Here is a 13273-nt window from a genome sequence, read left to right as displayed (position 1 = left end):
GAAAAAGATATAAGATACTTTTATTGTTTTTTTTTGGAGCAAGACAGTAGTCTGACAGCACAAAGTTGTTGCAATGTGCGTTGCTGGCTGGATTTTGTGCACTACTGCGGTTAAGCCTAACACGCACGCACACACAGAAGAAATAAATATAAGACACTTTTATTGTTTTTTTTTGGAGCATGACTGTAGTCAGGCAGCACAAGGTTGTTACAACGTGCGTTGCTGGCTGGATATTGTGTGCTACTGCGGTTAAACCTAACACCCACGAGCACACACAGAAGAAAAAAATATAAGACACTTTTATTGTTTTTTTTTTGAGAATGACTGTAGTCGGGCAGCACAAGGTTGTTGCAATGTGCGTTGCTGGCTGGATATTGTGTGATACTGCCGTTAAGCCTAACATGCACGCACACACAGAAGAAAAAAATATAAGACACTTTTATTGTTTTTTTTTTTGGAGCACGACTGTAGTCGGGCAGCACAAGGTTGCGTGTGTTGCTGGCTGGCTCTTGTGCATTACTGCGGTTAAGCCTAACACCCATGAGCACACACAGAAATATATAAAATACACTTTGATTTTTTTTGTTTTTACCCGCTCATCTCTAGCAGAGACTTGTGACAACCATTAAGGGAGCAGAGTAACTAAAAACACCTTTAGGTTATATGCTCTGCTCCCTTTTTACATTTAATGAAAGTATTAATTATGGACATAGTTGAATTGGTGGGGGGAGGGAGTAGGGGGGGGGCTCTCCACAAATTCTCGCACAGGGTGCTAGAAGACCTTGGGCTCCGGCTGTGTTTGGCTTGGCAGAATGCTGATTGTTGGATGGTTCTAGTCTCATCCACCAATTACAGTTGTGGGTTGTCTCCCCACACTGATTGGTGGGTGGCTGGAGCTATCAACCAATCAGAATTCAGAAGACTGCAGAAATAGACGAGACCGAGGGACTGATTGCAGCAGGGTAAGTATGTTCTATGGTTGGGTCGCCTCATAGATCTGAGGTCTCTGGGCACTATTCGCAATGAGGGATGGAGGAGAATAGATTTGGTCCATAAAGCTTGTATCTGTGGCATTATTTTTAATTCTGGAGGTGTGTGTGGTTTAATATTTCATGAGGAAGAAAGGGGAGTTATCATATTTGAGGTACAGCTTTTAATCAGGAGTGTGGGGGGGGTCATATCTGGAGTAGGAATTCTAATAATGGAGATTTGGGTCAGTGAAATTGGGGGTCTAATTAAAAAGGGGAGGCAGATTTTAAATATGCAAGGAGAGGCGGCCAGATTGTGGATCTTGATTTACAGTATGTCTAATTATTCTATAGAGGTCACTGTTATGGTCTCTGCAGGGCCATAGCTAGGGTGGTGCTCCACACAGAGCGTAACATTGCTGAGGGTGGAACACCGACCGCCCACCATCTCATGTATAATAGTATTTCTGTTCTTTAATCTATCGCTGGGCAGTTGCTGCTGCACATCCACAGCGCTCAGCACAGAGGAGGCAGACAGCCGCAGCCTCCCCGCCTCCTTCTGACGTCTCGACTCTTGGCAACATATTGGGACAGAAGAGATGTCATGACGTCTCCCGACCAAGGGTCCCAGAGTTCAGTGAGGAGCTGCTGGCTGCTGTGTGGTGAGGCTGGCTGGCAAGGAGTTGAGCAGTGTGGCACTGTATGTACCGGCTGTGGACACACGACTGGATGACAGGACCATAGACCTGCCAGGTGAGGTCTGACTGGTCCAGACAGAGCCTGGGGTGGCAAGAAAAATATAAGACACTTTTATTGTTAAACCCATCCATTCCCATTACAACACCTGTGCTGCTGAAATTATTCAGGAGAAATAAAAAAATAAATCACTAAATGTATATACAGTATATATATATATGTATATAATTATATATATATATATAAATATATATATATATACACACATAATGTATGTATATATGTCTGTGTAGTATATATATTGTGATAGGATCACTGGTAAAGTGGTCTGTGGCAGGTACATTTGTCCCAGATTCCTGTCTTATGTGTTTTAAACCCCCAGGAGAAAGTCTGCAGTGTAGCAGGCTTGAGTCTCGGCTTTTTGAAAAGCCGGTTTGGGACCCGGGGGTTGTGGGTGAGAGGAGAGGGAGGGCTCCACCCACGGCCTCTCCAGGTTTTGGTTCTCGCAGCCTGGTAACAGGCTTGTTAGGGTTTCCACCTGAGAGTGGCCAATATAAGCCTAGTATGTTTTGGGCTGAGTGTCTCACCTGGGAGAGCAGGCAGGGAGTTTGCTCAGAGACACTTGAAAACCTATTTGTAAGTGCTGTGCTGTGCCTTTGTTGCTGGCGAGGGCATTAGGCCCTGCCAGGTTCTTGTAGTAAGGGAAGTCACTTGTGAAGTTAGTGCCCCGACAGGGCTAGGATTTATGATTGTTTTCTTTCTGTTATTTCTGACATTGTACAATAAAGACTGGCGCCGACCAGCTTGTACTCGAATCCAGTCTGGCGTACTGTTTCCCAGCTGCTGTGTGTGTAAGGAAGGAGTCCTCTACCCAGGAGAGGGACCCCCTAACCTGACTGTGTCACAATATATATATATATATATATATTAGGGGTGTGCACCGGCCACTTTTCGTGTTTTGTGTTTTGGTTTTGGATCTGGATCTTTCTTCGTGTTTTGGATCTGGATTAGTTTTGCCAAAACCACCCTTCCGTGTTTTCGGTTCTGGGTTTTGTGTTTTGGATCTGTATTTTTTTTTAAAAAAGCATAAAAACAGCTAAATTCACAGAATTTGTGGGTTTTTCTGCTCCTATGCTATTATTAACCTCAATAGCCTTAATTTCCACTCATTTCCAGTCTATTCTGAACACCTCACACCTCACAATAGTGTTTTTATATCCAAAAGGTTGCACCGAGGTAGCTGGATGACTATGCTAAGAGATACGAGTGGGCGGCACAAACACGTGGTCCATCTAGGAGTGACACTGCAGTGGCAGACAGGATGGCAGTTTGAAAAACTAGGCCCCAAACAGTACATAATGCAAAGAAAAAAAAGAGGTGCAAGATGGAATTGTCCTTGGGCCCTCCCACCCACCCTTATGTTGTATAAACAAGACATGCACACTTTAACAAACCAACCAAACATTTCAGCGCCAGGGTCTGCCACACGACTGTGGCTGAAATGATTGGTTCGTTTGGGCCCCCACAAAACAAGCTGGCAATTAATCTGTCCCTGCACAAACTGGCTCTACGGAGGCAAGATGTCGTCCTCATCCTCCTCATCCACCGATTCCTCACCCTCTTCAGTGTTGTGTACATCCTCATCCTCACAGAGTATTAATTTGTCCCCGCTGGAATCCACAACCACAGGTCCCTCTGTACGTTCTGGAGGCTGGTCTCCCTGGAAGAGTTGATAATTAATTTTATGAACATCATCTTCTCCACATTTTGTGGAAGCAACCTCCTACGCCTTTCGCTGACAAGGTTCCCGGCTGCACTAAACACTCTTTCGGAGTACACACTGGAGGGGGGGCAACTCAGGTAAAATAGAGCCAGTTTGTACAGGGACCTCCAAATTGCTTCTTTTTCCTGCCAGTACAGGTACGGACTGTCTGACATGCCTACTTGGATGCTGTCACCGATGTAATCCTTTAACAGACAGACGCACGCTTGTCGCTGCTGCTTTAAGGATGCAGGTGCAGCTACAGCCCACACATTTCACAAAGACAGAAAAAAAAAGAAGAATTTTTTTATTGTTTGTGGAGCGCACTTTGAGGGTTACACCACCCTTTAACAGACAGACGCACGCTTGTTGCTGCTGCTTTAAGGATGCAGGTGCGGCTACAGCCCACACATTTCACAAAGACAGAAAAAAAAAGAAGAATATTTTTATTGTTTGTGGAGCGCACTTTGAGGGTTACACCACCCTTTAACAGACAGACGCACGCTTGTGGCTGCTGCTTTGAGGACAGTATCATATGCAGTGACAGTAGACTTGTCAGAAATTGTTGGCATGTCCTTCAGTCCAGACCAGATGTCCAAACCGGCCCTTGACTTATGACACAGGCGCACGCTTGGCGCTGCTACTGTGTTGATGCACGTGCGGCTACATCGCACACAAGTCACAAACACATAAAAAAAATAGTTTTTTATTTTTTGGAGCACTTTGAGGGTTACACCACCCTTTAACAGACAGACGCACGCTTGTCGCTGCTGCTTTGAGGATGCAAGTGCGGCTACAGCCCACACAATTCACAAAGACAGAAAAAAAAGAAGAATTTTTTTATTGTTTGTGGAGCGCACTTTGAGGGTGTCACCACCCTTTAACAGACAGACGCACGCTTGTAGCTGCTGCTTTAAGGATGCAGGTGCGGCTACAGCCCACAGATTTCACAAAGACAGAAAAAAACAGAAGCATTTTTTTATTGTTTGTGGAGCGCACTTTGAGGGTGTCACCACCCTTTAACAGACAGACGCACGCTTGTCGCTGCTGCTTTAAGGATGCAGGTGCGGCTACAGCCCACAGATTTCACAAAGACAGAAAAAAACAGAAGCATTTTTTTATTGTTTGTGGAGCGCACTTTGAGGGTTACACCACCCTTTAACAGACAGATGCAAGCTTGTCGCTGCTGCTTTGAGGATGCAGGTGGAATCTAGACGGGATTTGGAACTGGGGACACGCTACCTCCATCAATTGTCTAAATCCCACTGCACTAATGGTGGATACCGGACGCATGTCTAACACCAACATAGCAGTCAAGGCCTCAGTTATACGTTGTGCTTCAGGATGACTGCTGTCGTACTTCATCCTCATCGCTAGGGACTGTTGGAGGGTCAATTGTTTAGTAAAAGTAGTGGTGTTCCTACTTCCTCTCTGGGATGATGAACAACTCCCAGCAGCAGCAACAGCACTAGGAGGAAGTGGTTCTTGATCTTTCCCTATTTTATTTTTATCGGAGAAAGTTTGGTCCTCCATTTATATTATATTGATATATACGTGTGGCTAAGGCGCACACAAACACAGAAAATATTTTTTTTATTTTTGCTGGAGAGTAGTGCACTTTGTGGGTTACACCACCCTTTAAGAAATGAGCCAGCCGGCTCTTTACTTATGGGATACAGGCGCACGCTTGGCGCTGCTCCTTTGTTGATGCACGTGCAGCCACAGTGCACACAATTCACAAACACAGAAAATATTTTTTAATTTGATTTGGAGTGTACTTTGGGGGTTACAGCACCCTTTAACGGTCAAGCCAGCCGGCCCTTTGCTTATGACACAGGCGCACGTTTGGCACTACTTTGTTGATGCACGTGCGGCTACTGCGCACACAATTCACAAACACAGAAAATATTTTTTTATTTGGTTTGGACTGGAGTGTACTTTGGGGGTTACAGTACCTTTTAACGGTCAAGCCAGCCGGCCCTTTACTTATGACACAGGCGCACGCTTGGCACTACTTTGTTGATGCACGTGCGGCTACTGCGCACACAATTCACAAACACAGAAAATATTTTTTTATTTGGTTTGGAGTGTACTTTGGGGGTTACAGCACCCTTTAACGGTAAAGCCAGCCGGCCCTTTACTTATGACACAGGCGCACGCTTGGCACTACTTTGTTGATGCACGTGTGGCTACTGCGCACACAATTCACAAACACAGAAAATATTTTTTTATTTGGTTTGGACTGGAGTGTACTTTGGGGGTTACAGCACCCTTTAATGGTCAAGCCAGCCGGCCCTTTACTTATGACACAGGCGCACGTTTGGCACTACTTTGTTGATGCACGTGCGGCTACTCCGCACACAATTCACAAACATAGAAAAAATATTATTTTTTTAGCACTTGGGGGGAGCACCCCTGATGGACAGAGCACCCCCTGGACAACACTACAGCACCCCTTTAGGACTGGGACACTGCACAGGACTTTGGAGTGGACACAGCCCCTATGGAGAACTGACTGCACAACACAGTCCAGCCAGCCCCTATGGACTTTGAAGTAGTGGACACAGCCCCTATTAACAACAGCAGCACAGCACAACACAGCCAGCCCCTATGGACTTTGAAGTAGTGGACACAGCCCCTATGGACAACAGCAGCACAGCGCAGCACAGCACAGCACAACACTACTCTGCACTACACTACACTACACAGCCCAGCCAGCCCTAACTCCCACCCTCCCTCTTCACTGTCCACAGCCGAGTGAGAAAATGACACGGAAGGCGGGATGATGACGTTTTGCCTCGATTTCAGATCCGAGTCAGGCGGGAAAAGTCGAGCCTGACTCGGATCGGCCTCGGATCGGTGGGCTCGGGGGGGTTCGGATTTCAGAAATCCGAACCCGCTCACCCCTAATATATATATATATATATATATATATATATATATATAAGCAGTGGAATGGGCAGCACTCCGTCAATAAATTCCTCCACACACGGCAGTAATATTTTGAAATATTACTGCCTTGTGTGGAGGAATTTATTGACCTGAGTGCCGCCCATTCCACTGCTTATGTTGTACCTGTGTTACCGGGTTACTTGGGAAGGCACCTGGCATTGAGATACATCAGTTAGGGAGTGCTGTCTATTCCTGGAATTATATATATATATACAGTCAGGTGCATAAATATTGGGACATTGACAGAATTTTCATATTTTGGCCTCTATTCACCACCACAATGGCTTTGAAATGAAACAAACAAGATGTGCTTTAACTGCAGACTTTCAGATTTAATTTGAGGGTAATTATATCCAAATCAGGTGAACGGTGTAGGAATTACAACGGTTTCTATATGTGCCTCCCACTTTTTAAGGGGCCAAAAGTAATGGGACTAACTAAACAATCCTAAATCAAGCTTTCACTTTTTGATACTTTGTTGCAAATACTTTGCAGGCAATTACAGCCTGAAGTCTGGAACGCATAGACATCACCAGACGCTGGGTTTCATCCCTGGTGATGCTCTGCCAGGCCTCTACTGCAAATGTCTTCAGTTCCTGCTTGTTCTTGGGGCATTTTCCCTTCAGTTTTGTCTTCATCAAGTGAAATGCATGCTCAATCAGATTCAGGTCAGGGGATTGACTTGGCCATTGCATAACATTCCACTTTTTAGCCTTAAAAAACTCTTTGGTTGCTTTTGCAGTATGCTTAGGGTCATTGTCCATCTGCACTGTGAAGCGCCGTCCAATGAGTTCTGAAGCATCTGACTGAATATGAGCATATAATATTGGCCGAAACACTTCAGAATTCATTCTGTTGCTTTTGTCAGTAGTCACATCATCAATAAATACAAGGGAACCAGTTCCATTGGCAGCCATACATGCCCACGCCAGGGCCGGATTTACCGCTAGGCAACCTAGGCGTTCGCCTAGGGCCCCTCCCGAAATCCGGCCCTGTGTATAAAGCTGCTGCTGGGACTAACTGTTGCCCGGACGAGGAGAGGACACACACACGTCCGGTGCCCGGCTCCTACCAATAGGGGGAGGAGGCGGAGTCACAGACCAGGGCCAGCCGGCGGCCCTACCACCAAGCAGTGTTTGTGCCTCATTCAGGAGGCTTGGATGGATCTGTGAGGGCGATGTGACGTCATCACGTCACGTTGCAATTATACTCACAATTATTGGCGTAGCCATGATGGACAGGCCAAAAACGTATGTCCCCGGCAGCTATGTTTAATGGCACTAGCGAGTAATAATGATACTGTGTACTGCTGCCTGTGACATCCACGTAAGCTGCCACGCCGGGGGAGTGGCTGGGTGTGTGGCGTTCTCCGCTCTCCCCTCATGTGTGACGGGTGGCCCAGGGGGCAGCAGCCGGGGACAGCCCGACCTGGCTGCGCCTCACGTGCCGTGGCAGCAGCACCACTAAGTGGGCGCGGCTAGGGGACATCACCACCAGCCCCGAGCCCGGCGCCGCTGTTGGTCTGCCGTCTCTCCCAGGCCCCGCCTTGCCACGCCCCCTCCCTCACCGCTTGGCCCAATGAGAGGCACCCCGCCGGCTCTCTCACGCGATTGGCCACGGCTTGGCAGCTTTTCTCACGCGCCGGCCAGTCGCGACATTTGTTTAGGGGTTTTTAGGGAAGAGCAGTCTAGATGGTTTGGGGAGATGGGTCTGGGCTGAGAGGGTTCTGTGGTGTGAGTGGTCTGTTCTAAATGAGCAGAGGGAGGGGGGTCTATGCCAAGAGGGAAATGGGGTCTATGGTGAGATAGGATGTAGTGCCTGTGCTAAGAGGGCAGGGCTGTTACCAAGAGGGCAGAGCGATCTGTGCTGTGCAGGGGAAGGTTTGTGCTGTGAGGGGGGGGGAGTCTATGCTATGAGGGTAGTGTGTGTCTATGGGGAGAAGAGTCTGTGCTGTGAGGGGTGGGGGAGTCTGTGCTGTGAGGGGTGGGGGTGCTGTGCTGTGAGGGGTGGGAGGTCTGTGCTGTGAGTGGTGGGGGTCTGTGCTGTGAGTGGAGAGGGGTGATGTGAGGGGAGGGGGTCTGTGCTGTGGGGGGGGGACTATGCTGAGAGAGTTATGTGCTGTGAGGAAGAGGTGATGTGCTGAAAGGGGAGATGGTTACTTTGAGGGAAGAGGGGAGGGGAGAGGGGAGGGGAGAGGGGTGGGGAGAGGGGTGTTGTGCTGTGAGACAGGCAGCCAAGGGGGCAGTATGTGGTGCTGTGAGGTGGGCAGTAACTGGCTTAGGGCCGTATTAATGAGGCTGCGAAAACGGGTTATCGGTAATAATTTATCGCCGATTACGTAATTTTCGCCTGTTTCACTTATCCCCATATTCAATTACAAAGACTTTTTGCAGGTGCGAAAAGTCTTTGTTAGAAAACAGGGATAAGTTTTCACCATGTAATACATGGCGAAAAAAAGTGCAGAATTGGGGTTTAGGGGTGCAGGCTTTAAAAGAATAGTCTGCAGCCCTGGGAGTGTCTTCTAAAAGTAATCTGTGTTAAAAAAAATTTTTTTAAAAATCCTCAGGACACCCCAAAAAATGTACTTTCATTTCAAAGAATGCGGGTGGTAGCGGCAGGTGCATTTTTTAAGAATTTTCAAAAATCACTTTAGGGACTTAAAAATATGCTTACCCCCATTTTCATGTACCCCAAATTTGATAGCTTTTTTTTTGACAAAAAAAACTACTTCCAAGTGCTATTCTTCATCACTTCTTCACAGGCGCATTTATGCACCTGCCGCGGCTATTAAAAAACCCTGACTATCTTCAGCAGGCCAAATCGGGGGTACCCATAGTGATCCCCCATGTCAGACCATCTTTAGGGGGGTGCCAGGATGATTTCCCGAAAATTTCCGGGACTTTTTGATACTTAAAGCGGGTACGCGCCCGATACTTTATCGCAGAAAAAACGGCGATGATGGCGAAAAGTCCGACCTCGGACTTTTCACCTCAAATGGAATATGGCCCTTAGTGTGTGTGCTATGGGGGACATGAGTGAGTTGGGATGGAGTGATTGCTGAGTGCTGAGTGATTGCTGTCAGAGGGCAGTGTGATATTTAATGGACAGGCAATAAAAGCTATAGAGGGGCAATCAGCAGGGCCTATCTCGGATAAGCTTTGCAAAAGCTAAGAAAAAGCAAGTGTATTATACATACATAGCCAACGTTCCAAGGCCGCAGTGGACCTTCACGGTGATGTAAAAGAGGCATGAATCAGGAATAAAATTGTAGTGCTATGGATTGAGGGAGGGGGCACCAAAACTGGTATCTTGCCTAGGCCCCCATGAGCTCTAAATCCGGCTCTGGCCCACGCCATGACACTACCACCACCATGCTTCACTGATGAGGTGGTATGTTTTGGATCCTTCTCCATACTCTTCTCTTCCCATCACTCTGGTACAAGTTGATATTTGTCTCATCTGTCCATAGGATGTTGTTCCAGAACTGTAATGACTTTTTTAGATGTTGTTTGGCAAACTCTAATCTGGTCTTCCTGTTTTTGAGGCTCACCAATGGTTTACATCTTGTGGTGAACACCCTATATTCACTCTTGTGAAGTCTTCTCTTGATTGTTGACTTTGACACATATACACCTACCTCCTGGAGAGTGTTCTTGATTTGGCCAACTGTTGTGAAGGGGTTTTTTTTCACCAGGGAAATAATTCTTCTGTCATCCACCACAGTTGTCTTCCGGGTCTTTTGGTTTTGCTGAGCTCTCCGGTGCGTTCTTTCTTTTTAAGAATGTTCCAAACAGTTGATTTGGCCACACCTAATGTTTTTGCTATCTCTCTGATGGGTTTGTTTTGATTTTTCAGCCTAATGATGGCTTGCTTCACTGATAGTGACAGCTCTTTGGATCTCATATTGAGAGTCGACAGCAACTGATTCCAAATGCAAATGTCACACCTAGAATCAACTCCAGACCTTTTACCTGCTTAATTGATAATGAAATAACGAGGGAATAGCCCACACCTGTCCATGAAATAGCTTTTGAGTTGATAGTCCCATTACTTTTGGCCTCTTAAAAAGTGGGAGGCACAAATAGAAACCGTTGTATTTCCTACACCGTTCACCTGATTTGGATGTAATTACCTTCAAATTAAATCTGAAAGTCTGCAGTTAAAGCACATCTTGTTTGTTTCATTTCAACGCCATTGTGGTGGTGAATAGAGGCCAAAATCTGAAAATTCTGTCAATGTCCCAATATTTATGCACCTGACTGTATATATATATGTGTGTATATATATATATATATATATATATATATAATCTCCAAAACGAGCGGCACTCCTGGTAATAAACAGCGGCTGACAGGCGGCGTGTATAAGTCAACGTTTCAAAGCCTTTATTGCACCTTTTTCATCGTTTTGGAGATTGTATGCATTATTTTTGCGGGTACCCGGGCAAGTTAACTTACTATTGGGAGTGCCGGACCACCTCTGTTTGCTATATATATATATATATATATATATATATATATATACATACATTATATATGTATTTATATATATATGCATATATATATATGTGTGTGTGTGTATATATATATATATATTATAAGGGCACAGTTGTGCCCTTATATTAAGGCTGCATCTAAAAAACTGCAATTCTCCCACAGAGAGAATTCCGGAGAGGGGGGCATGGTCTTTAAGGGGCTATATGGGATTTTACTTTTCTATTGTGTGTGTTATGTGTGTTTTTTTAATTTTGCTTTTGCAGGGGTACTATAGGTACCAGCAGGACCTGAATGCCCCGTCTGCTGGTACTTGTGGTTCTCCCAAAGACCAGTTTGTGGGGATGCCTGCTGGGACCTGTAGTACTACTGCAAAATACAATATTTATATTTTCATATGCACCACACTTTACATAATCAACCCAGCACCCACTGCCCAGGGGTGCTGGGGATATCCCCAGGCTATCAGCCTGGGGTGCCCTGGAGAGGGGGGGACCCTGTATTGGGGGTCCCCAACTCCCCAGGGAACCTGGCCTGGGCTGACTAGCAGTCAGGGGTAATGCTTCGGCTGGGGGGCCCGGTGAAAGGGCTCCCCTGGCTGTGGCATCAACCACCTGCTAGAAAGGGTCCGGTGCTGGTTCTAGTAAATACTGGGAAACTCTACGCATTTTTTCCCCAAGTATTTCCAGAACCATGACCGACCCAGTGCTGGTTGCGCTGAATATGGGGGACCCCTATGTCATTTGTCCCCCATAGTTTGGCAACCAGGACTGGTTCTAAAAAGCCTGGTGCTGGTTGTGCTCAATATGGGGGACCAATACGTAGTTTGTCCCCTTATTTAGCACAACCAGTACTGGGTCTCCATAGCCCGGTGCTGGTTGTTTTTTTGGGGGGTAGGACCACACCATTTTTTTTTTGTTTTTACACAGGGTTTTTTTAAAAACTGAAGCATCCCTAATCCCATCCCTGCTTCTGTGTTTATTTATACATAGATACAGGTATTATGGATCTTTCAGATCCAAGCCTGCATCTGTCTGCTGCTACCTCCACCCGGGCCTTCCGCCTGCACCACCACCACCACCACTAATGCCCCGGGTCCTGGCCACTGCTAATGCCTGCTGCTCCCCTGGGTTCCGGCCATCTTGGTGCACCCAAGTGAAGCCACATTAAGTACACCTGATAGACGTTCCTACTGAGGCTGTGCATCAACTTCCTATCTCTATAATGGCGGATTCGTGAGGTAATAGTTTAAAAACTGTAACTTTCTCAATTACCTAAACCCCAAAAGCACCTACTGTTGCACAATAGATACCTAATAAGACAAACCCCAAGTCTAAATTTGCCCCCTACCCTGAGTTATGCCTTCCCAAAAATCCCCCATAGAGAACAGCAGAAAAGTGGTCATAATTGAGAATGTCAGAAAAAACTGGCAGTTGGAAATTTAGATTACTCCCAAGTCCAAATTTTTTATGTTTTTGCCCTGAAATTTGGCATGCAGCATCGAACGACAGTTCTACCAGCTCATGCCAAATTTAAGCTCGGTACCTCCAATAGCTTTTGAGGTGTAGCCCCTTAAACACCATGCCCCCTCCCTCTGGAATTCTCTATGGGAGAATTCCATTTTTTTAGTGGACCCCTACGTCATTTGTCCCTTGTATTTTGGTTACCAAGACTGGCTCTGATTAGCCTGGTGCTGGTTGTGCTTTATACAGGGAACCCCTACGTCATTTGTCCCCTGTGTTTAGCACAAGCAGCACTGGGGCTCCAAAGCTCGGTGCTGTTTGTGCTGTGGGGGCATGTCATTTTCATTTATATTACACAATCATTTTTTAAAACAATGCATGGATGGATCTCACTGATACGTCCATGCATCTGTGTCTTATTGATTTGATTTTCTCAGGTGAATGCCCAGCACCAGTGAGTCCCTCTGTCACCCGCTGATGCTTCTGTGCATGGCCCTGTTGCTGCCACTGCTCCACACACCTACTGCTGCCACTGCCCCACACACCTAAAGCCTGCCCCCACAGCCGTATCTCCCTCTGCACCCTTTAAACACCTCCTGGGTGCTGTCTGCTCCTCCACCCATATTAGTGTACCTATTTGTTGTCCTTCTGCCCTGCAGGTGGCCCGGTTTGCTCGTCAAAACCATGATGGTTAATAAATTATAAAAAAAGCAATGAAATTCCATAGACAAAAGACCTTACGGTTTCACATGTCCCATTAAGGTTTCTTAGACATGATCTGAAATTTCACTAAACATACTGAATTTGTGCCACACAAACTTCAAAAAGCAATGAAATTATGATCATAAACACTGATGCCTTAATGGACGTGTTCCTTGCATAATACAGATATAGAATGCCATCACACCATGTGGTTAACTGCAGATTCAGCACTCTCAC

At 46.2% G+C, this 13273-nt stretch overlaps 1 protein-coding gene across 1 annotated transcript in view; it reads left to right on the top strand.

Moving 5' to 3' along the window:
* Window positions 1-13273, top strand: part of LOC148509028 (baculoviral IAP repeat-containing protein 1-like) — a 196413-nt gene that overhangs the window by 26822 nt on the left and 156318 nt on the right. The gene's annotated exons all lie outside the window — the stretch shown is intronic.

The sequence above is a fragment of the Taudactylus pleione genome, unplaced genomic scaffold, assembly GCF_031769625.1.
Source record: "Taudactylus pleione unplaced genomic scaffold, aTauple2 ptg000333l, whole genome shotgun sequence".
In the NCBI taxonomy this organism is placed as follows: Eukaryota; Metazoa; Chordata; class Amphibia; order Anura; family Myobatrachidae; genus Taudactylus; species Taudactylus pleione.
The sequence above is the reverse complement of the archived record's forward strand: the minus strand, read 5'-3'. Positions and strand labels throughout refer to the sequence as shown.